Genomic DNA, 26255 nt, shown 5'->3' with positions numbered 1-26255 from the left:
AACTACCACCATGATGACACTCTTTCCCTCAGACTTGGGTAAACCTGTGATAAAGTCCATTGAAAACTCCTCCCAACGTTGGCTTGGAATGGATAAAGGTTGTAATAGACCTGATGTCTTAATTGTTTCAACTTTATTTTGTTGGAAAACCAAACATTCCACCACAAACTTTTGAATATCTGATTTAAGGCCCTCCCAAAAAAATTCCTTCTTAACCCTGTGGTAAGTTTTTAAAAATTCTGAGTGCCCTCCTAAGGGAGAAGTGTGCTATTCCATAAGAATCTTTTGTTTTAGCTAGGAATTCTTACAAAGGTATAAGCGATCTTTGTACCATAACAAATCATTTTTCCAGCTAAATGTATCAGACGTACTGGAGTCTTGTTGTAACTTTTGAATAAGTGCCCACACTTCTTCATCGTTCTTCCATTCCTCCCTTGCTTCGTTTATCCAATCTGGTTGGATAATAGAAATGGCGCACAACAATGCTTTCACATCCTCATCCTTTCTTGAGAGTGCATCTGCCACCACATTTTGCTTCCCCTTTTTGTAGATGATTTCAAAGTCATAACCCAACATCTTTGTGACCCACTTTTGTTGCTCTTCAGAGGATAATCTTTGTTCTAAGAAGTATTTAAGGCTATCGTGATCCGTTTTTACCTTGAAGTGTCTTCCCATTAGGTAGGGTCGCCATTTCTTAAGTGCATGGAGTATTGCCAACATTTCCTTCTCATAAATAGCTTTGTGTAAAACTTTCCCTTGATTGGACGACTTTAAAAAGCAATGGGTCTTTCATCTTGCATTAAAACAACACCAATTCCATTTCCTGAAGCATCACATTCCATAATAAAGGTTTTTGTGAAGTCTGGTGTAGCTAAGACCGGTGCTTGGGACATTGCCTCTTTAAGATGCTCAAAGGCCTTTGTTTCTTCTAGAGTCCATGAAAATGCATCTTTCTTCAATAATGTTGTTAGAGGTGCTGCTATTCTCCCATAATTCTTAACAAACTTGCAATAATACCCTGTCAACCCAAGAAATCCTCACAGATGCTTTATGGATGTGGGGATTTTCCATTCCTTAATGGATTTAATTTTGCTAGGGTCTACCTTAACTCCTTCATGAGATACAATATGACCCATATATTCCACCTCTTGTACTCCAAAGAAACATTTGGATCTTTTTGCATATAATTGTTTGTCCTCCAATAGTTGTAGCACCCTGTCAACATGTTCAACATGATCCTTCCAAGACTTGCTGTAGATTAGTATATCATCAAAAAATACTAACACAAATTTTCTAAGGAATGGTTTGAAAATGGAATTCATCAAACCTTGAAATGTTGAAGGTGCATTGGTAAGGCCAAAAGGCATGACCAAAAATTCATAATGACCCTCATGAGTTCTAAATGATGTTTTCGGAATGTCTTCAGTCTTCATTCTGATTTGATGATATCCTGAATGAAGATCCAACTTGGTGAAGTAAATTGATCCATGCAATTCATCCAGTAATTCATTAATGACAGGAATGGGAAACTTATCTTTAATAGTGAGCTTGTTGAGCTCCCTATAATCTAGACACATGCGCCATGATCCATCCTTCTTGTGCACCAATACTACTGGAGCAAAGAAGAACTTTGACTCGGTTGAATTATACCAGCCTCTAGCATTTCTGCAACCATACGTTCAATTTCACTCTTTTGGGCATAGGGATATCTGTATGGCCTGATGTTTGGAGGAACACTTCCTGGAATCAGATGAATAGCATGATCATGATCACGAATAGGTGGGAGACCTTTGGGAGTCTCAAATACCTTAGAATGATTGTCCAAGACTTTTTGGAGATCTGGAGAAATAGATGATTCCAACGTGGAAACATCTAGCGAACATAATTGTGCAATTACACCTCTTTGTTCCTTTTTTGGAAGCTTTGTCATACCGTTAGAGCTGATTATCTTTCCTGGTTTCCCTGAAATACCCCTTAATTAAACTTCCTTTCCTTCCATAGAAAATTTCATGAAAAGTTCTTAAATTTAGAAGCTATTGCACCCAAGGATTGTAGCCATTAGACTCCTAGTACAACATCAGCACCTCCCATTGGAATGGAAAGCATTGGGCTAGTCAATACATATTATCCCATGGATAGCTTGATATTATGGCACTTTCCAGAGAAATTTATTGTTCCTCCATTTGCAACCATCACTTGACACTCTGGTGTTGGATATAAGAAGCAATTCAATTCTTTTGCTACCTTACAATGAATAAAATTGTGCGTACTTCCTGAATCAATCAACACTATTACCTTTTTCTTCTTGATTTGTCCTTCTATCTTGACGGTTTGAGGAGTGGTAGTTCCTGCCAATGCATTACAAGGTATGGCCGGATTCATTTCTTCTTTATCTAGGCTATGTTCCTGGAGTATATCCTCTTCTTTTGACCTTTCTTGCTCCTTTTCTTCTTCCTCTTCACAATCTATGTAGAATAATTTCTTCTCAGCACACTTATGACCTTTAGTGTATTTGCTATCACAACTGTAACAAAGCCCTTTTGCTCTTTTTTCTTCCAATTGTTGTGGTGTCAGACTTATAGGTTGTGGAAGACTAGGAGCAACAACACTTCCATCTTTATAGTTGTGAGTGGTATGCTTCCTGGTTGCCATAATTTTGCTTTCCATTTTTCTTGCTAACCTGAATGCCTTCTCTAATGGATCAGGTTCCCAAAGGCAAACATCATGTTGGATATTATCCTTTAAATTCCCTATGAACACATCAATCCTATGCTCCTCTGGAATATTTTTTACCCTTATGTTCAATTTTTGGAACTCCTCAATGTGCTCCATTATTGAACCCTTTTGTTTGAGACTTATCAATCGGCTAAAAAAAGTGTTGCTTTTTGTATCCTCATAATATGCTGTCAATTCTTCCGTAAAAATTGCCCAAGTGATAATTTGTTTATGAGAGCAAAGCCATTGATACCATACAAACTGATTTGCTTCCAAATATAAAGTTGCAATACGTACCTTTTGTGTGTTATGCACATTATTGAGATCGAAAAATTGCTCCATCTGTAATATCCATGTTGCAGGATCCTTGCCGTCAAGCTTCCTAATATCGATTTTTGGAATATGGTGGGTCTTCGATCCAACATTAGATTCTATGGAATCATGATTAACATTTCTTTTTTTCTCATCATGAGTTTCCTTTACTACCCTTTCACCATTAGTGACCATTTCTTGTAACAACTTATTCATATTTATCTTCAATTCTTCCATCTTATCATCCATGCCATCAATTTTAGCGTCCATGCCATTCATCTTACCTTCCATGCCATCCATCTTAGCTTCTACACCTTTCTTTAAACAATACGTCTTAGCTTCTACACCTTTCTTTAAACCATCCATCTTATCTTCTACATCTTTCCTTAAACCATCCATCTTAGATTCTATTTCTTTTTGTGCAAGTGACACTTGTTGCACTTGGTCTCGTAATTTTGATATATCATGTTGCATTTCTTCCTCTTCCTCATGAGTCATGCTAGAAGTTTCAGATTTCTTACTAGGTGTTTTCATTTTCTTTCCTCGGGGCATCAATTATGGATTCAAACTAGTTTTTCAAACCAAGCATATGCAAAAATTTTAAAAAAACTACACACCTTTTTTTCACTTTGTAAAATCTTGATATTGAATCTGATGTATCTCTGCAATTTCGGATCTTCCAGTTCTAAAATTACGACCTATAGTAGCCCTCTGTGTTCTCTTTCCAATGCCACTAGTCTGATCCAAATGGGATTCTCCAAGAAAGAGTTATGCACAATCTCCCAAGATGACCTGATTATAGACTAGTTCAGTAGAGCAAACTTGTACGATGTGCCACGAGTCATTGTTTCGACTTTTGGCTCTGAAAAATATATACAAGAAACTAAGGTTCGTTCTCTTTCTATACCTTTTTACAAAATTTCAATCTGATGCTCAGAGAGAAAGTTAGGGCGATTTTCCCCAGATCACCTGTTTGGAATGTAATTCATGAGTCTGCAAAAATACCAACTTCCTCAGATCATATCTCCATAAATATAGCTCAAAAAGCTCTGAAATTTGGACTAAAGATTTAGCACGATTTCTTCTCAAATGGGTTTCTTTTTTCGCTTCTAAAACGTCGCAGAAAAAACATTATAGCGAAAATTCCACGATGACCTGTTTGGAGCAGCGAAACCCTAGAATCCAAAGCTCTGATACCGAATGTTATGAAACTAGCTCACAAAAAGATAGAAAAAAGAGATCAACGCCTTAGAATTCAGCCTCTTCGAGGGGGAAACCTCTTTTACATTACACAAATGAACAATTCTTGGATGATTCAAATGACAAAACCTCCTTTCTATATATAGGATTCTAAGGAGTTACAATATAACCCAATCAACCTAACAATAATAATATAAGGCCACAAAAATAACAATAGAGGGATTCTATGGGGCACAATAATAACAATATGGGGACAATAGGGGCACAAAAATATTAATAGGGGATACAAATACAATAGTAATGGGGTAATCGCTAGTATTATAGGGACCCAACACTGTTCTTGTCCTTCTCCGCTCCCATCATATCCGGGAAAATTCTCTAAATGCTCACTCTGGTGCTTGTCTTGTTCTATCATTTGGAACAATTGTTCCATATTGTCTTTCTGGTGGAGCTCTTCCGCACTCACGTCGAGTTGCTGCTCTCCTTTTCAACATCCCCAATTTGCAAGGTAATATGCTAGAGCATTTCCTTTGCATCTCACATGGGAAGGTATGGTGTAGGCTATCTTCCTCAATTGGTGGCTTATTTCTATTATTATCCATGTCGTCTGCCAACTTTGACTCAACTTCTCTACTGGAACTCCCTGATGTAGTTGTTTGATTGTTTCTATCACGAGCATCGAGTCTCCTTCTATCTGGAGGTTTTGATACCCTTCCCTGATAGCTATTTCTATCCCCCTGTTCAGCGCATGGAATTCTGCCTCGTTATTTGAGGCCTTTCCGTAGTCCATCGCATAGACCCAACGAGTTCTCCCTCCATCATCTCTGAATATCCCTCCTATGCCTACCTCCTGTGGATTGCCTTTTGCCGTGCCATCGAAGTTTAGCTTTGTGAATCCCTGTGGCGGGTTCCTATAGCGGTCTTCTTCTCTTGCTTTACCTACCCTATGTTCTCTTCCTGCCGTGCATGTGGTGCTTACTTTGATTTGCAAATAGTTCAGAAAGTGAGTCTCTGTTGGGTCTGTCTTCTAGTCTTCATCGTTCCACTTCTCGAGGATGATGGTTTCTCTTATGTTCTGTATAGTTTGACTCCATATTTCCTTCTTAGCTTTTTCGTCTTCCCTGAATATCGACTGGTTTCTTGCCTTCCATATGTTCCACAGGAGGAAACCTATGGAGAGATTCCAAGCTCGGTTCAAGATTATATTACAGTATGGTTTTCTCCTCCATTTCTCTACTATTGTAGTTATGTTGCCTGTTTCTCTGTCACTAATCTCGAAGAGCTGATGGTGGTTTTGCCATAGGGTATTGCTGACGCTACAAGATTTTGTCAAGTGCTCCATTGTTTCTTCTCATTCCTGGCATAGTGCGTAGCACGATGGTCCATGCGTCCCCTTCCTCCTTAACTGATCCCAGGTTAAGGCTTGCCCATGGGACAGTATCCAGGTAAATAATGCCACCTTTGGCCAAGTTTTCATTTTCTAGATTCTATCCCATTTTTTGATGTCTGGGTTGCTGGTTCTTTCGACATTTATGTAATATCCTTCTGTTATAGTAAACATTCCTTTGATGTGTTTTCCCCACCTTATTATGTCTGAACCGTCTTTGACTGCAATTTTCCTTGTCTCCATTTCCTTTTTGTAATTTACCCATTGTTCTATTTCTGGTGCTTCTTGCTAGTCATTTTTCATTTTCCATTTTCTCCAATAACCATCCTTTTCGGGCAGCCAATAGTTCTGGGCTGCATCTTCCTCCATTTGGGTGGTGAACTGTTGAATATCTTGGAGTTGAGGTTGCTGGTTGAGGGTTTCTCTCTATTGCCATGCCTCCCTCCAGAAGTTTGCTTTGTCGCCCTCCCTAATTTCCCAAAAACTATGTTCTCTTATCAGGTCCCTATTTGACCTTGCTAGGTTCCAAATTGTTGAGCCTTTCTTTTCTAATTGGCTTCGTAATTTTCCTTCAGGGGACCTTGCCATCTCGTATTTCTTTTCCCATAACACTTTCCATAAGTCTTCTCCTCCTTGAATCCAACTCCACCATAGTTTTGCACCCATTACTTGGTTTAATATATATGGATCCCACAACCCTAATCCTCCTTTTGTTAAATATTTGCTCAGCCATTTCCATGAGATCAGTGCCCACTTTTTAGTTTTGCTTGTTCCTTGCCATAGATATTTTTTGAAAATTTCCACCATTTTTTGGCATATGGTTTTTAAGATAGCTTGACTGGCCATTTGGTATATTAGCATAGCCTGAAGGACCGACTTAAGGAGAATTAGGTGACTCGGTATGTTCAGCATTATGAACATCCAGTTTTCCATTCTTTTTTGAATTCTCCCTATCAGGCCTCCCCAGTTCGCTATTCTATTTTGCTTGTCGCTCAGCTACACTCCTAGATATTTGGTGGGGAACTTCCCTATTTGGAACCCCATTGTTCTGGCTAGGAATGATTGTGAAATCATTGGGGTATTGAAAAAGAAGATTTCTATTTTATCCTTATTAATCTTTGTTCCTGATGCTTTTGTAAACTCTTCAAGGATTTCTAGTAGTTTCTTCACTTCCTTAAGATTGGCTTGACTATACATCATTACATCATCTACAAATTGTTGATGCGTAATGGTTAGTTATTCTCCCCATAATCCAAGGCCTTTTAGTTTCCCACTGTTTACTCTTACTTTTATTAATCTACCCAAACCATCTGCTGCTATTATGAATGACAATGGGTCCCCCTGTCTAAGCCCACGAGACGACTTGAATGTTTCTGTAGGTGTTCCATTTAACAGTATGGACATGCTTGGAGTGGAGATCATAGACATTATCCATTCTATCCATCTATCATTGAACCCATAATATTTTAGGATTCTCTGGAGGTATTCCCAACTTAGCTTGTCATAAGCTTTTTCTAAGTCAAGTTTTATCATCATTCCTTTGTGTCATGAATTCTTCAATGAATGAATCGCTTCTTGTGAAACTATGATTCCATCCACTATCTGTCTCCCTTTCACGAACCCTGTTTGTTATTCTGTGATCAATCGTGGCAGTATTGATTTTAATCTTTTCACCAGTATGGTGGCTAGGATTTGTATATTACATTACATAATGCTATTGGTCTAAAACCTTGAGGTTCATCAACCTTTTCTAGCTTCGGTATCAGTTCTAGGAAGGTTGCATTCCATGTTGGGTGCATTATTTTCGTAGATCTTGATTCTTCCACTGCACTTACAATGTCTTGCTTCATAAAACTCTAGGTTGCTTGAAAGAATTCTGCTGTGTATCCATCCGGTCCTGGGGCTTTTTTCTTTGCCATTATCTTCACTGTCTCCTCTACCTCTTTTTCAGTAATTACCCTTAGCAGTGCCATGTTTTTCTCTCGATTCACCTTTTTAGGAATGTATTGACTTATTTTTGCTATCTCCTCTTCTCTATTGCTTTGCGTCTATGTCAGGATGCCTTGGAAGTGCTATATCAATAGTCTTTCTATTTCCTCTTTCTGAGTTAAGCTGTTTCCTTGGTTATCTCTTAGGGAAAAAAATTCTATTTTGCTGCTTGTGCTGCTGCATGGCTCTGTGGAAGAATTTTGTATTTCTTTCCCCCTCTTTTAGCCATTGTACTCTTGACTTTTGTCTCCAAAGAATTTCCTCCCATTTTCTTCTTTCCTCCAGTCTGCTTAAAACCCCTCCTTCTTCATGTGCTAGTTCCTCTGTTCTCCCTTCTTCTATTATTTTCTGTTGTATCCTTTTCATGTCTGTCTGAAGCTTTTCTTGGTCTTTTTGAATATTGCCAAATTCTTCTCTATTCCATTTCTTAATTTTTCCTTTTAGCTCCTTTAATCTTAGTTGGAGTGTGTGCATCTTATTCCTTCCTTTTATTTCAACCTCACTGCTCTGCCACCATTTCTCCATTATTTCTATGAAGGTCGGTTCTCGCAACCAAAAGGCTTCGAACCTGAAAGGTCTATTTTAGTTTTGATTGTTCATGGCTATTTCTAGTTTTATGGGCCAGTGGTCTGATCCTTGGCATGGGAGGATTGTTGCTTCATAAAATATGTCTTTCCCAAGAAAGTGTTCTGTTGCTAGGAACCTATCCAACCTGGAAGCTATCTGCCTGCTACCTCCTCTTCCGTTATTCCAAGTGAATTTTCCATTAGTAGTGTTTATATCAATCATTTTTAGAGCTGATTGTGTTCCCCTAAATCTTTCCATGTCCGCGTCCTCCCGTTGCAGTACCCCCTTCTTTTCCACGCTTGAAGTAATCATATTAAAATCACCTGCTATCAACCACAATTTTTCTGTGTGCATGTTTCCCAATCATTGCAGATGTGTGAGGAAGTTCTCTCTTTCCACAGTTATATGTGGTCCGTAAACCACCGATTCTAAGAACTAGTCTTTGTGGCCTATCAGTCTGAATCTCCCTGAAAGGACCCTCTTCATTCCTATCTAGTAGTCTACAGTGACTTCTGTCGAGTTTCACAAGATTGCAATTCCCCATCCACTACCTTTTGCATCAATTGTCATACATTCATAAGTAGGCTTTATTTTTTTGAGAATCTCCTCCATTTCCCCCCTGTTATTTTTGTTTCTTGTAGTAGCATAATTTGGGGTTTTTCTCTTTTAATCCTTTCTGCTAGGTATCTCTGCTTACCTATGCTGTTAAGAGCCCTAATGTTCCAGGATGTAATTATCATTGGTTAGGTGGGGTTGTTTGGTGGAAGACTGCTGAGAGAGGTACAACTCTTCCCATATTAACCAACATTTTTCCCATGACTTGTATTGACTCCTGAAGATTCTTTATTCCTCTTTTTTTCTCTCCTTTCCCTTTACTTTGTTTTTCTTGGTTATTTTCAGGTTGTATACCTAGTTTCTCATTCATTTCTGTGTTTCCTTGCTCTTCTTTTTCCTTATATTTTTGGAAGATTTCCTTGTATAATTTTTTATCCTCTTCTAGGATAAACCTTTCATCCAAGTGTCTCCATTTGTCTAGAATTTTCCTCAGAATTTCTTCTTTTGTTGTTGGGTCTTCCCCTTTTTTGATGTCTATTTCCATTACTTCATTTCCCTGTTTATCATCCTTTTCTTTTCCTACCTTTTCCCTTGTTTCTCTTTGGGCCTTTTGTTTAGTGCTATTTGTGTCTTGTCTTGGTCTGCGTTCCCATTCTTTTTCATCCTGATAATCCATTATTCGGATCTCTGAATCTTCTTATTCTACCTTTAGGATTTCAAACTAATTTTCCTTATTTGTTTTTACTTGTTGTTCTTTTCTTCTATCCTTAGGGGTTTCCTTTGCAGGTTTTTTCCTAATTTTTATCTCTTGGACCCATCATTATCTTCTGTGATTTTCCTCTATTGCTTGGTCTTTTGTTCTTCCTCTTCGGCATTAATGGGGAATTCCTTGTAGAGGTGTCCATATTAATGGCATTTTCTACATCTGAAAGGGATGTGTTCATAGTCCAGTGCTTGCTGCCACACCTCTTCATGGTATTCTAGCTCTACTGCCCCTGGGATAGGGTTTGCTATGTTCATATATACGTAGATTCTTACATAGGATGTATATATTCCTTTCTTGGTTGATTCAACTATTTTGACAAAGCTACCTATAGTATTCCCTATTCCTTCCAAGATCTCTGGATCCCAAAAATCCATGGGTAGTCCAAACAGTCTTACCCACACTGGCATTGCTAGAAATTTTTTTGTATCAGGGTTATAACATTCCTCCCAGTACCTCATAAATAAACCTACATTATTATGAAAATATGGACCATTTTCAAACACTCTTTCTTTATCTTGCAGGCTTGAGATCATTATCGTAAAGAAGCCACGTGTGCCTAGCTTCAACTTTATGTGGCCTCAGGGTTTCCATTTCTCTTGTATCCATCTTATTAGGTCTTTCTCTAACGGCCAGAAACTGATGAACTTGCATATTAATGGATGGTACTTCATGTAACTTCTATAGCACTCGATTTTGTTCATGGGAATAACAAATCTCGGTTTTTCTGTTGCACACGGTAAGCATTTTCCTTTGCTTCCTACCTGCCATCTTGCTTCAAGGACTAGTCCTGGTGTCCTTATCTCTTCCTCCAGTTTGTTGTTGCTTGTCCCCTCTCCTACCGCTGCGTCTCTATAGGAGGGGATCTCTCCCATCCTGACTTCCTCTATCATTTCTGTGCCTCTTGTCCGCTTATTTTCTGTGCCTCTTGTGTGCTTGTTTTCGAGGTTTTCCACGCTGCCTACCTCATGGCCACGTGAGCATTAGGGTTACAGAGCTCCAAGAAACCCTCATCATTTGTTTAGTTCCTTATTTCAAAAACAGAGAATAAATGTAGTTGACTAAAAAGTTATTAGTTCCCTTTCTACATAGTAACAACCCATTCCTTATAATTTCTAACACATTTTTATATGCAATGAATTTTGTCTATCTTTTCTAGTAAACCTAGTTATATTGATGAGAGAGCAGAAAGTTTGATTTAAGGACTCTTCTAAATTACGTTGATGTGTATTGATAACTATGGTTAAGTGTTGCACTTTATTTCATAATTTATGAACAATAAATAATACTTAGGATTGGGGATCATATAATGGAATTAACATCTAATAGGTTTAATAATTTATCATGTGGTGATGCTAGCAGTGAGATTGTCATAACCAAATTCTCCTGAAAGAAAATGTTACACCGCTGACACCAAGTTCATGTTAATCAACAATAAATATTCTACGCATGTCTTCATTTAAAGGATTTTACTAATAGATAAATATAGTAGAATTGTGTTACTCTTAACATAAATAAAATGGAATTATGTTGCTTTAATTGTATATCAATATAGATCCATATCAACTACAATTTTATTATGTGCAAAGAGATCACATCCTTCAAGTTGGTGGAAACCCCCCTCTTGGGAGAAAAATTTGAGAAAAGGATTTCACCTCAAGGGATTTGATCAGTCTCAGTGCATGATAAATTTATAATTAAGATGTGTAAGGTCCCACCTTACCAACCATCAATAATATAGAGAAGTAAGGGTCACACTGAACACTAATACTAGTTTTTATTTTTATTTTTTTCCATATTATGACTACTTAGTTATCATATAATTGTGTTCCTTCATTTATTTAAATATAAGAATATAACATAAGAATTCAGGGATAAATTTCCCTTAAAACCAATTCCAAAGCACATTTATCCTCAAGTTTAAAAGAAGATAGCATGTGCTCTTTTCATACTTATACATGAGCTCTAAGTAAGATTGGTAATAAATTCCACCATAATTCCATGATAAATAAGATATACCAACCTATTTGATTTCCTATATTATGATAAATAAGTTCCACTAATTGACTCTTGACATCATAACCAGAAAAGTATGCCACAAGAGCATAAAATATTATGTTTTTATCACACATATATTACCTTAAGAAAGTCGGATATATGGGTAGGAGTATTAACTAGCACTCAATAGATTTAGCATCATCACATCATGGAAGTGTTGAATGATAAAATTTATCCACATGCATGTAAAATTCCGAGGAATTAAAACCCATACCATCCCATTAGAATGCTCACGGCACACAATTGTCTAAAAAGCAACCATATAATCGAATTTTAACTTGGCATCAAACTCATGATGTGTAAGCAATAAGATTGAAAAATATTTATACTAACTTATGAAATAACAATACAATTAAAAGTTTAAAACCTTCTACTAGGATTTTTAAGACAATATTAATAAGCTACTAACTAAAGTACATAGTGTAGGGATCAATTAAACTAATTGTTAAAACAACATATTTGTCTAATCCAATTTCTTCCAAGAAATCCCTAGATAAAATTTTATACCCAACACTAATTTATTTTGATTAGTAGACATATCAATTTTTCAACACCTTCAACATTACTTGATCATAGAAAGGAATTATGATGTAGAACATACTAATATTTCCTTTGAAAATTTCCAAAAGTCAATTTCTTTAATGTGATAAATTTTCATGACCATATTTGGAGTTTCTATTTTTGTTGGACTTAAGTTATCAGTTACAAAAAAGTTTGAAATCATAGAGGACTAAAAAAAATAAAATAGAAAACATCGAGGCTTATAGATTTACATATGTGGAGATTTATAAGGTGCACTAATTTTGAATATATATATTCAATGTACACTTGAGATCTATTTTGATATTAAAAATATGATTGGTTGCCTGTCATAAGGTAACTAAAGGAGGAATATGCCTCTCTTCATCATTACATCTAATAAATATGATATATTTATGAAATGGAAAATGAAATCACAAAATTTATTAACCCAACAACATTTCAAAATTCATCAATAAAATATTCCCAGTACCAATTATTAATGAAAAACAATTATTTTCAAAATGGCATTTCTTTAATCTTGAGACTCTTATAATGAATGTTGCAGCAGGAGCAGCCATTGTTACAAATTCAGCAGCATATTACTCTTCTAAAAGTTTCAGTAAAATAATGGACCTCATATATTTGTTTGGTACCGTCATTGAAGCATAAGATTGCACCCATGAATACATGTATCTCTGAAGAAACTTATTATGTTGACTTGCACAAGTAATTATATCCTACATAATTGGTCATTGTGAAATTATTTCCAGAAAAACCCCTTTTTTCATGATATATTTAGATGATAGAAGTAAAAACTCTCCTAAAATATTCTCTATTCACACTTTAGCAACTTTATTAGATTCATATTCACATTTATACAAAAACTTGCAGACATAGGAAACTACATCCATTGAATAATTTATTCAATAATTTCCAGTAAATAAAAGATTCAACCTTTAAGGCATTTACTCTAACACTCTATGTGCATAAAATATACAACTATTGAGGCCTTTTGACAAATAGTTTGCAAGCATGAAATCTAAATCGATTGAGGCATTTTGTCAATCACTTGGCAACCATAATCTCTTAAGGAAATTTAACAACAAATAGCTAACACGAATCTAAGATTCTTCCTCAACCTATTTAACTCATAAAATTTATAAATTGAAACTTCAGATGTTGGAATATTAGAATAGGGATTAAAATCATCTTTATCTTTCACCAAAACCTTGATAACATGCGAACATAGTTGGCATCAACAATTTGCAAAATGTTCGAGATTTACAATTTATGTTTTGAAAAGTGATTTTTTGGAATCAGATCGGGGGTTGCAGGCCCAACCTTGGATAATTATGAAACCACCCATGTATACAAAGTTTTAAAGTAATAAATATTCAGACTCTCGGAATCTCATTTACATATTTTATGAGGCATACGAGATGGAAACTTTAATATACAACAATGTGTAAAGAATAACAACATAGAATTAATCTATAATCAATTATGTATTTTCTAAATTATTTTGTAAACCATTTCGTCTATTATAAGTGAATTGAAGGGTTTTTAGATTCATCGAGCATCATTTCCACTCAATCATTCCTACAAGCACATGACAAGAATCCTAAGTTATTGTCATACATATGGAGAAACGGTCCGAAATAAAAGTTAACCAATGATTATTTTTGTAATGAATTATGTATCCTTACTCTTTATCCACATTTTCAAGGATTGCAAGCATATAAGCACTGAAAATTACCTCAAACTTACCTAAAGCTTTTGATCTTCCAAACCATATTTTGGTTGCCATTATTTTTTAATTTTTCATTTAAGGGTTGATATTGTAATTCATCCAGGTATATTTTGTGTGAATGTACATTTTCTTACTTCCTTTGTAGGCTGCAAGTTAGCACTTATTCATGCACAATTATCTATATATAGAAAATGATAGCATTACCCATTCAAGCATTTTGCCAAAAACTTTCCAAACATCCCCTGAAATGATTTCTAAAATGCACCTAATTACCCATTTCAATTAAAACAATGTAAAACCATAATTCATGAAACTCTTATCCAACCTCTTTCACAATTCTTTATTGTAATTATTTTTAGTAGCATTTGGATTTTCTTCATAAGTTCGCTACAATACCAAGGTTAGACAATAAACTACGCCAATAATAATTCCAACTTGAGATCTAAACATATATAGACTACTCTTACTCTCATTCTCAACTTGTCCAATTATCTTCTAGATAACAAGCTTAAACCAAAATTACATGCTTACAAAATTTAAAATTTCTACAGTTCTTTATGCTAATACTATACTAAATTAAATTTATACCTAATGCAACATTCAACTCCAAAAGCTAAATCATGCTCCATCTCTCATTCATTAACCAACTTATTTGAACCATCTGTTTTACATCCCAACCATATACAGAAAGAACTTATCCCCCTAGAACCCCTGAGCTCTAAAAGCTCACAAGTAGTACCAAACTACAACAATAGAGAGATCTACAAGAAAGGATAAGGACGATAAGTTTCACTTCCTTTGAATACCACTCATGTCCAACTCTACTAGGTAGTTCTACTTAATAATTTAGTTTATTAATTACATATTCATTTCAGCAACATTTGGCTACTCTCTAGGTATTTCCATCTCACAATATTCTTGAAGTCTCTCCAACTCACTCTCTAAAGCTCCATTTCTTCTTTCACCATGCAGCCCACCAAATTTAGAATACATGAGACACATATATAGGAGGAGGAAGGAATTATTTTCATAAAGGATTAATATGGATGCCTAGAGGAAGAGTAACATATGTCATTTAGGGGAGTGTAACTAATGCCATTATAGAGAGGTATGCATGCCATAGTTAAGGAGAGTGTGGCATATGCATTAAAGAGAGCGTACGAGGAATATTTTATGACATGCCTTTAATAAGTGTAGAGGAATATTCAATGTCTTTAATGAGTGTGAAATAGAGAGTGTAATGTATCAGTAAGAGAGAGAGAGAGAGAGAGAGAGAGAGAGAGAGAGAGAGAGAGAGAGAGAGAGAGAGAGAGAGAGTTATGTAGTGCCATGAGAGTCATCAAGGAGAGACGTGTGAAGTGATTGAGGTGATGAAGGTGACTTGTAATTCATTTTAATAATAATATCATAGTATCATAAAGGATAATAATAATGATGATGATGATGATTGAGTTGAGATTGAACTATTAGGATTGATTAATGATAAGTTAAATGATTTTCCTTCAACTATACTTGATTACCAATTGATGCAAGGTGATTTACTATTTTTGGAAAGTGATACTTGAGATGCTAGCCATGTCTTTCTATTTTTTGAAAGTCACTACAGAATTCTTAGAATGAGATTTTATTTAAGGAAATTCTTCCCTAAGCTTCCAATTTTCAATACCCATGAGTGGTATTTTTCTTCTGGAGCATTGGGATTTTGCACCCTTATTTCATGCATTTTCATGCCTTAATAGATTGAGGACTCCATTCCCTATCCTTTTTATTATATATCCAAGAATACACGTCTTTATATTTCATGGATTTAAGACTCCACACACTAAATTAAATGGCTTCTCATTTACTCTACTTTGAAACCTCATGCTTTGCCTAAGGTACTGATTGTGAGATGATACCCATTCGATGGATTGTTGGTAAGGTCTTGTTAAAAGACCAAGAATTGTGCATGAATTCCATAATCATTTTGGCTTTGAAGAAATGACTTCCATAATCACTCATAGCTTGAGCATCCTTGTTGGAAAATGACAAGGTCCCCTACCACATCCTGCTCATTATTATATTAAGCATATATAATCATACAAATCATGTATCATCCATAAATCATAATTAACCATATGTTCCACATAACCATGATCATTCATGGATCTATGTGTCTCAATCCTAGATCACCATCCATGTCATACACCTATGTAAAAACTAGGATACACAAAGAGAAAAAATCGGTAATATGCACTTAACCAAAAACAGTATTATACATAGAACCATAGATATTATCATAAGCACACGGAAACCATGTGACCCTACCTAGGTATATAGCATAAAAGCATATACAAAAGTCCCACATGCACAATATTTATAACACTTCATCACAATCACCCTCTCCAGGTGTCCCCAAAGCAATCTAAACAAGAACAAACACTACAATATGGATTTATGCTAATTCCAATTGCAGTTGTGGGTAGTAGTGTGATATTTTTAGAGAATCATTATTATATATATGTATATGTTTGCGATGAGTGTGATACATCGAAATATACATAATTATGAATACAAATAATATGTATTATTTATTATAACATTATATATGCCACTTGAAAAAAGTCATTCAATAACAAGTATCTTATTACTTCCATAAAAATAGGTTTCCATTCAAAGTTGATAATCATTATAATTTTTAAATTTGTGATATCACATACAAAAAATAGTGTAGAATTCATTTTACACTCAAACGAATAATAAAAAGAATGGTTAGGAGTTAAATACATTGATATTATGGTAGGGAATGCCTTCCCGTTACCTTAAATTTAGTTAATCAAGATTCTTATCTCCCATTAAACACAATTCAACTTTCATATCAACTATGAAAACCCCACAAATATGAAAATGGTTATTGAGTCCATGCTTGTGCATATTATATGTTTCCTGAAAGAGAGGTAAGACTAGATTTTCTCCCTCATCTATTTATTAGTACATTCAAAATGTTTTGTAACATACTCATTTGTCGTTCATACAGTTAGCGTGAAGTAGCAAGATGTTGGTATTCATAGAAAGTAAAGTTGTCACCTTTTAGTTACGTCAATAATTATAATAAAAGTGAATGATTGTCCTTATGTCTACTCTGTTAAATGTCTGCATTAGTAAAATGAATACATAATTATATTTCTTTCCCATTTATCATCGCCACCTCATCAAACCTAAATCTTGAACAATGAAGAAAATGAATAGATATCTTCCTCTACTGACACAAACCAACAATCATCACCAAACCTCTCAAGCATATTTTATTGTTCCATCTTTTCCACGAACTTTTCTCCATTGCTTAATAGAGAAACATGTAAATATTTTCACCTACAAAGTCATATGAAAATTATATATTTGAGATGTGTAGTCATGAATTCCAAAAACTAACAAAGGGTTCACCTGAAATCCCTATTTCGTTAGTGTATTTTTCACCTCCAAAATACTGTTAATCCCTTTGGTATCTATGGTGGTGACATCTACACGAATATAATGTCATTCCCTATAGGATGTTTTGTTTCCCTGGTCATCTCTAATTCTAGAAGAATTCATGTTATCATCTTAAGAAATTTTCATATTGCTTTCCATCCTCAATAGTATTTAGAATCCTATTATGATGTTAATTAATGATTCCATGTGAAATCTAGAATGACATACTACAATGTATTTTCCTTTTCCTTATCTATGCAATCTTCCTCATCTTGTACCTACCTCAATATTGAAATGATAATGAGCTTATGAAAAATGAAATTCCTTTCTCTCAGCATTCAATTTAAATAGAAAGATATAAATGAAAGTTTTGTTAGAATATTAACCTCTCTCTCAAATAGGTATAATTAGCAAAGTAAATGTGTGAAGTGGTCCAAAGAATTAGAAACTTGGGACTCCTAAATCTTCCTTGTATTTCTCCATATTTTTGTATAGTCTTGTGCCTAGAATATTGTTAAGGACCGCCTGTGGCCTTGTTACATCCAACAATATTTTGAACATAGAGATACTCATCTATATAATTTTATATGGATGAGAAAACTTCGTCTACAAAAGTTGGATTGAATATATATTGTACTGCTATGAGAAGGTTAGTTTGAACTGAGATGAAGATGATCCATACAAAATCACCCATACATGCAAATAAATCCACCTTATTTACTTTCCATATAAAATAGGTTGAAGGTAATTATCGATGAGACCTATAACTACTTCTATTGTTATTGATGATAACATCACAACAAGAGTGTGGTAGAAGAGCAGAGTTATAAGCAGAAGAGTAACCATGACTATTACAACCATAACTATGTTTGATACTGCACTAATAATTCCAGCATTGTAATTCATAGCTGACCTAGAGGAATAACTTGGAATATACATATGTATTAAATATAATTTATCATATTTGTATAATTTTTGTATTAGTTAAGTATGAAAATCATTTTTTTGGCATATAAGAATAGTGCTCTATGGTCCCTGCAAGAATCTCTACCATTGCTTAAAAAAGTCATTGGTCCTAGGAAATTTGTTAGGGAAGAAAAACATCTGTAATCACCAAGTCAACCCAAGTCGACCCAAGGTCGAGCAAAAAAGGTCGACCCAAGGTCGAGCAAAAAAGGTCGACCCAAGGTCGAGCAAAAAAGGTTAACAACCATCACGGGATGTTGGCTCAGCCAATTCGGATGTTGGCGGGGTCTTCGGGATGTTGGTGGGACTTAAGGATGTTGGCGGGGTCTTCAGGATGTTGGCGGAGCCGATGAAGTGGGATGTTGGCGGAGATCTTTGGGGTGATAAGTCGGAGTTCGGTGCAGTAGTGGTATAAAATTTAATCCTTCTGGGTTGTTGGCGGTTAAGGGGTTGTTGGCGGGTTCCTTGGAGGGCTCTTTGGGATGTGGGTTTGAAGGTGGGGTGATGGGGCACCATCAAGGCTGGCCGAAGGTTCAAGGTTCAAGGCTGGCCAAAGGCTCTAGGATGGCCAAATTCAATCGGATTTGATCTGAAAGGTATAATCTATTATTAGATGGATTGAGTTTTTGTTTAGGTATATGATATGGAAAAAAGTTATATATTTATACTTGTTGTAACATAGAAAGAGGTACTAGAGCCAAGCATATTCATGAAACCAATGGACATCATCTCCTTGTTTTCATGCACCTAGTAACCCTTTATAGAATAAATTTTTCTTCCCATTGTACTTCCATCATGTAAAAGCCGATTGATATCCTAACTTGTGAATGATCTATTCATATCTAAAGAGGGGAACAATGTCATTCTAGGAAGTATGAATTTAGCACAAATTTTATAAAATATAATTCAAATGTTTTACAAAGATAAAAAAATTATTACCGTGAGTGCAATGAGTCCTGTGACATGGCCATTTTTCAATGCCAGCGGGAAGTAAGGACCATGAAAACATAGCATGCTTATTGAAGGAGGATTCAGTCCTTTCTGCAAATGGCCAGTTTGAGGAAATTTGAAAACAATGTATGTAAATGCTTTGAAGATCATGAGATTCAACAGATGTAAGAGAATACATAATGCTAAAGTCTAGCCCAGTTGCAAAGTAATTTAGTAGCATATAGATGAACCCTAAAGCTGGTGAGGAATCCTGATAGTGTTGATGCTATGATTCTCGGGTTTGGTAAAGAAGATGAATGAAATAGCTAGAATAATTGATGCCAAAGGAGAAATTGCTAAAATACAAAACAATTTTTATTTCTTCTAGCTCTGCAGAACAAATAGATATAATTAATATTTAACACTACATAAGAAGACTCAATCTGGTATTTGATATTTTTCTATCAATATATATATAAATACAAACATAGAGGATTAAAAAACTCCAAGATTTTAATATATCTATGTCATTAATTGTTTTCTTTTAACAACACACACATGAAAAATAGACACAGAGATATTCCCCACCCTGTTCTCTTGGTGCAATAACATTAAAGTATCCAACATTATATTTCTAGAAACTTTTCATGAACCAACTAAATTTTAAGAAATAAAATGGAACATAAAATAGGAGGAAGACACATACATAGTAGCAGGAAATGAGTAAGAAAAAAAGCAACAAAACTCCCATGAGAGCACTCTGCCATGTCCACTGCAAAGACAAAGTCTTGAGAGACAACTTTTCTAAAACCTACTACTCCATATTAATTAATGTAGTTGGATAAAATTTGTATATAACAACCTCATCTATGTGCTTCAAACTTGAATGCAAGAAAAAAAGCATGTCCATATTGCGAGTGAAGTGTTGGATTAGCTAAACACCTTTCAATTGTTGGAGAGACACTACATTAGCTAACCTTTCCATGAATCCAATTAGGGTTTCATCAGACAAAAAGTCAATAATGAATCCAAGTTTATGTAAATAACATATTTTTGAATGAAAATAAAGGTATTAGGCTTTGTACTCAAAACATGAAAAAATGGGTTGTAATATATCGATTAGGGTATTAGGCTTGGTACTCAAAACTTACGAAAATTTGTTGAAACATATTAATTATAGAAAACTATTCACCTCTTAATGCACAAAAAGGTTTGGAAAACTCAAGAAAAGAATGTCATTGTTAAAGCAAATATAAATGCAAGATAAGGGCATCAACTAGAGAAACCCTTCCCTGAGCATGATTGTCAATAACAATCAAGCTATTGACACAAGCCCATCAGCAAGGTCCCGCGAAATCCCTATAACAAAATAAATTAGAGTTGTTACAAACTATAATTTGAAAAGGCGAATAAGGAGATTATGCAAAAGTAAATCCATTAAGAAACATAAAACTTAAAATCAAAGTAAATTAAAAAGAAAACATAAAAATATTTTGTTCTACATGATTTCTAGGTCCATCAACTCACATAGACCGTGAAAGGTGGAAAATTTGCAAGGTTGATGTAACTTATTCCTTTAAATGTAACTGAAAAAGCTATATAATTAATTTACTTCCACAATAAAATAAATATGACACATTGATGGATTAGTTTTAAAAAAATATGAGATATTGTATATTACCTAGGGAATGGCAAGGGTTGCAATTGTGACACCAAAAATAATATCAAACTTCAAAAGATTCAGGTTATAGTTAGGAGCTCATTCAAGTATGGGGAAGAAATACCAAAATCCTAAGAACACCATTTTTCCAAAGGTCTTACCTTGGAACTCACTAAATGGGTCATAAGGAAAAAAAATTTCCTTTACCTGAGAGTTGAATTGTTGGACTAATCCCTTGGATTTAGGAATCCCCACTTTGTGCACAACGTCGATTGATCTCTTCTCATGATAAATTATCATCGCATGCCCATGTCCAAAAGAGTCAAGCATATTTTCTATATCAGAACCAGCTACCCCAGCATGGCCAACTTCTGCAATACAATAAATATTTCTTAGTAGGGTTCTCTTCTAGCTACTACTCATCTTGAATCCTCATGTCACTCCCATCCAATGACATGAGAGTATTTATATACATATTGAGTGCACATATTCAATGTTGGTTTCAGCATCGATCAATATGGTCATATGAAATCATGGCACTACTATACTACTACACAAAGGTTTAAGACTTGAAACCACACTTATGTTTTCCTCCATCATTTAGCAATGAAATCCAACAACATTCCCGTAGATTACAATTTTAAAGATCACATTGCAGATTTGGGTCTTGCCAAGTTTTTGTAGGATTATGGCACTTCATAATGCATGTCTATAATAGTAGTATCTTATGGCAATGTCACACTAGGTAGCTCTTTAGTATTTACATGACTTTCAATTTGTGTTTGGTTTTTCCCTATTTACATGGTTTGGATTCTGTTGTATTTTTTTGGGTAATTATATTTATTTTTTCTTAGTTTTATATTTAGTGTTTAAAAATAGTTCTTTTTCATTCATGACTATAATATTAGATTGTGAGTTTTTTCTGGCTTATCTCTTACCTAAGTTTGGTAGGGGTATTTTCATGTCAAAGCCAAAAATTTCATCCATTTTTGTGGACCAAGTCATCAAAAGATCCCTTTTGGGTTTTTATATATGAAGATTAGTTTTGTAGACCATTTTCAATGTTTAGATAAACTTTATATAAGCAATGGGAGTTATAAAATTAGAAACTAGAAATTTTCTCTTAGAGTTTTCATGGGTGCAAGCAACATGCAGGAAATTAGATGAGGTCGGAGGTACCCAAAAGATCGTTTGTGAAAACCATTTACAGTGTTTAGATAATATTTATATAATCAATGAGAACTCTAAAATTAGAGATTAGAAATTAGAAATTGTCTCTCAGAGCGTTCATGGGTGCAAGCAACATGCAGGAAATTAGATGAGGGTGGGGGTACCAGAGAAAAATAGTAAAGTTTAGCAATGTAAGATTGTTCTGTTTTGTAAGTGATGTAATGATTAGTGATTTTCCAATATTGTGAGTGATATTTATATAGATATATATATATATATATATATATATATATATATATATAATTTATGTGTTTAATATGGTAATTTTATACACATTTTTCAAATATGGGAAACAATTTGGATTTTTGTGAAAGATGATTTTTTTTTATATAACATTACTGTTAGATATTATATGGATCCCACCTCATGTTTATATGAGATATTGCATATTAATTTTAAAGAATAAAATCCATGTTTATGAGATGTGTTGGTCAAGCATTCAGTAGTCCTTATAGTCTTATATTTTTATATAATTTGTACCTTGAAATGTAGTTTTTAGTACATATGATAGCATATATACCATCAAATGTATATGTATTATAGATTGACGGTATATATTGTACAATTGCAGAGCATGCATTGTTTTTCATATTTTTCAAGTTCTCTAAAACATGTATTGCACAAAACTTGTTTATATTTATCCCAATATAATCACCCAATTCAACATAGAAATATAAACATATTATGAACAACATAAATCTGGCATGATATTGAGATATAGTTAAGAAAAACAAAAATAAAAATAAAAAAAACATTTTTGCATTGTACATTTCTGAAGTGCCAATACAAACTTCTGGCCTTCACATACAAGTGGAAGATATGGTATTTGTTAATATTATATGAATGTATCAATCTGCCAAATTATATATATATATATATATATATATATATATATATATATATAAAATAGGTGCAAGGGGAGTGCCCAAGACTCCAACCATCTGAAATACTGACTCACATGACAAATCTATTGCTTTTATATATATATATATATATATATATATATATATAAGCAATAGATTTGTCATGTGAGTCAGTATTTCAGATGGTTGGAGTCTTGGGCACTCCCCTTGCACCTATTATTATTAGAAAAACCTTATTACAATGTTTAACCACTAGGCCAAGTTTACTTTTTATTCTTTGAATAATGCATTTTATATTTCATTAATGCACATTACATAATACATCAGTAGGGGAAGGCATAAGCATGTGGATTACGACTCCCTAAATGTGCAAAGGGAAGTGACATATGCATATTCTCTACAAACCTTATATATATTTTATCTCAAATGATAATATTAGAACCTTGAAAATCCAATTCCTTAATATTTAGTTGGCTTTATGCAACTTAGGTTAATTATAGGAAATTCGGTATCCCTTAATGACAATTAGCAATGTACCAAAAGCCAAATTATGTCGTCCTATATTTTCTTGATTGATTAGTGGGGAGTTATGATCCTCAACTCCTTTATAAACCAAGACATATTCATTTTAACATGGGGGAAGAGAGAGACTACAACCTTGCACTACTCCCAAGAAAGAAAAATGTCTTTACCAATTCACCATGGGATAAATGAAGGAATCTCATAAATGTTATTATGAAGCCTCATTTTGTTTTTATAGATTACAAAATAAAATGCATTTAACATATATTTATATATTTTTTGGAATATTACCAGACTCTTTAATTTCATGATGGCCTAATTTTACATGGACAACAACACGTAGGCCTTATTATTTGTACTCATATTGACCTATAAAAATGAATATTCTTTGCAACTTGGACTCAAACTTAACAACCTAGGAGTTGTGATGTTAGACTTTGATATTTTGAGGGAAAATTACTTCCATGTTCATTAATCTTAATTGTGAGCTCAGAATTGCAACACTTAAGAACTATATATAAATTTATTAAGTGATGATTCATGGGGTAAGGTATTTGGAGTAGATGTAGACTCGTCTAAATGAGTTGAATATCTTCTCATTTTCTCAGATAAGAATTGTTTGATAATCAAGTGCCAATCAAAGAAAACATTTATCTACAATAACACCGGTATTGTTAGGTCCCTATAATACTAGTGATTACCCCATTAATATTGTAGTTGTATCCCTTATTAATATTATTTTGCCCCTATTGCCCCCATATTGTTATTACTGTGCCCCATAGAATCCCTCTATTGTTATTTTTGTGGCTTTATATTATTATTGATAGGTTGGCTGGGTTATATTGTGACTCCTTAGACTCATATATATAGAAAGGAGGTTTTTTCATTTGAATCATCAAGGAATCATTCATTTGTGTAATGGAAAGGAGGTTTCCCCCTCGAAGAGGCTGAATTCTAAGGCATTGATCTATCTTTTCTATCTTTTTGTGAGCTTGTTTCATAACATTTGGTATCAGAGCTTTAGATTCTAGGGTTTCACTGCTCCAAACAGGTCATCATGGCATTTTCGCTATAACTTTTTTCTGCGACGTTTAAGAAGCTAAAAAAAAAACCCATTTGAGATGAGATCACACTGAAGCTCGGGTCCGAATTTCAGAGCCTTTCGCACTATGTTTGTGGAGATATGAGTTGAGGGAGTTTGTCTTTTTGTAGACTCCTAAATTACATTCCAAACAGGTGACCTGGGGAAAATCATCATAACTTTCTCTCTAGGCATCAGATTGAAAATTCATAAGAAGGTACAAAAAGAGAACGAAATGTAGTTTCTTGTGTATATTTTTTAGATCCAAAGGTCGAAACAGGGACACGTGACACGTCGTACAATTTCGCTCTACTGAACCAATCTATAATCAGGTCACTATGGGAGATTTGGCATAACTCTTCTTTGGAGAATCCAATTGGGATCAGACTAGTGGAATTGAAAAGAGGACATAGAGGGCTACTATAGGTTGCAATTTTAGAACTGGATGATCTAAAATTTCAGAGATCCATTAGAGGCAATATCGAGTTCCTACAAAGGGAAAAAAGGTGTGTAGATTTTTTTAAATTTTTGCTTAAGCTTGGTTTGAAAAATTGTTTTGAAGGAATTCAAAGGGCATAGTAGAGCATTATTATCAGTAACTGATGCCCCGAGGAAAGAAAATGCAAACACCTAGTAAGCAACCTGAAATCTCTAGCATGACTCATGAAGAAGAGGAAGAAATGCTACATGATATATCAAAGTTACAAGACCAAGTGCAACAAATTTCACTCTCACAAAAGCTAACAGAAGCTAAGATAAATGGCGTGGAATCTATGATAAAGGGTGTGGAAGCTAATATTGACAATTTGAAGATAGATGTGAAGGCAGATTTGAGAAATTTTCTACAAGAAATACTTACTAATGGTGAAAGGGTAGTAAAGGAAACTCATGATGCGAACAAAAGAAATTTTAATCATGATTCCATAGACTCTAATTTTGGATCGAAGAACCCCCATATTCCAAAAATCGATATGAGGAAGTTTGATGGAAAGGATCTTGCGACATGGATATTACAGATGGAGCAATTTTTCGATCTCAATAATGTGCAAAACACACAAAAGTTACGTATTGCAACTTTATATTTGGAACCAAATCAGTTTGTATGGTATCAATGGCTTTGCTCTCGTAAACAAATCATCACTTGGGCAATTTTTACGGAAGAATTGACAGCACATTATGAGGATACAAAAAGCAACACTTTTTTTAGCCAATTGATAAGTCTAAAAAAAAAGGGTTCAATAATGGAGCAATTGAGGAGTTCCAAAAATTGAACATAAGGGTAAAAAATATTCCAGAGGAGCATAGGATTTTTGTGTTCATAAGAAATTTAAAGGATAATATCCAACATGATGTTCGCCTTTGGGAACCTGATTCATTAGAGAAGGCATTCAGGTTAGCAAGAAAAATGGAAAGAAAAATTATGGAAACCAAGAAGCATACCACTCACAACTATAAAGATGGAAGTGTTGCTGCCCCTAGTCTTCCACAACCTATAAGGTTTACGCCACAACAATTGGAAGAAAAAGGAGAAAAAAGGCTTTGTTACAGTTGTGATAGCAAATACACTAAAGGTCTGCTGAGAAGAAATTATTCTACATAGATTGTGAAGAGGAAGAAGAAAAGGAGCAAGAAAGGTCAAAAGAAGAGGATATACTCCAGGAACAAAGTTTAGATAAAGAAGAAATGAATCAGACCATATCTTGTAATGCATTGGCTGGAATTACCACTCCTCAAA

At 34.5% G+C, this 26255-nt stretch overlaps 1 pseudogene; it reads right to left on the bottom strand.

Moving 5' to 3' along the window:
• Positions 1-17015: 17015 nt before the first annotated feature.
• On the bottom strand, positions 17016-21247 carry LOC149167005 (putative sulfate transporter 3.3; annotated as a pseudogene).
• Positions 21248-26255: the final 5008 nt, after the last annotated feature.

The sequence above is a fragment of the Pinus tabuliformis genome, chromosome 5_1 (genome assembly GCF_031772625.1).
Source record: "Pinus tabuliformis cultivar Carrire ecotype Pingquan chromosome 5_1, CPIR1, whole genome shotgun sequence".
Taxonomy (NCBI): domain Eukaryota; kingdom Viridiplantae; phylum Streptophyta; class Pinopsida; order Pinales; family Pinaceae; genus Pinus; species Pinus tabuliformis.
The sequence above is the reverse complement of the archived record's forward strand: the minus strand, read 5'-3'. Positions and strand labels throughout refer to the sequence as shown.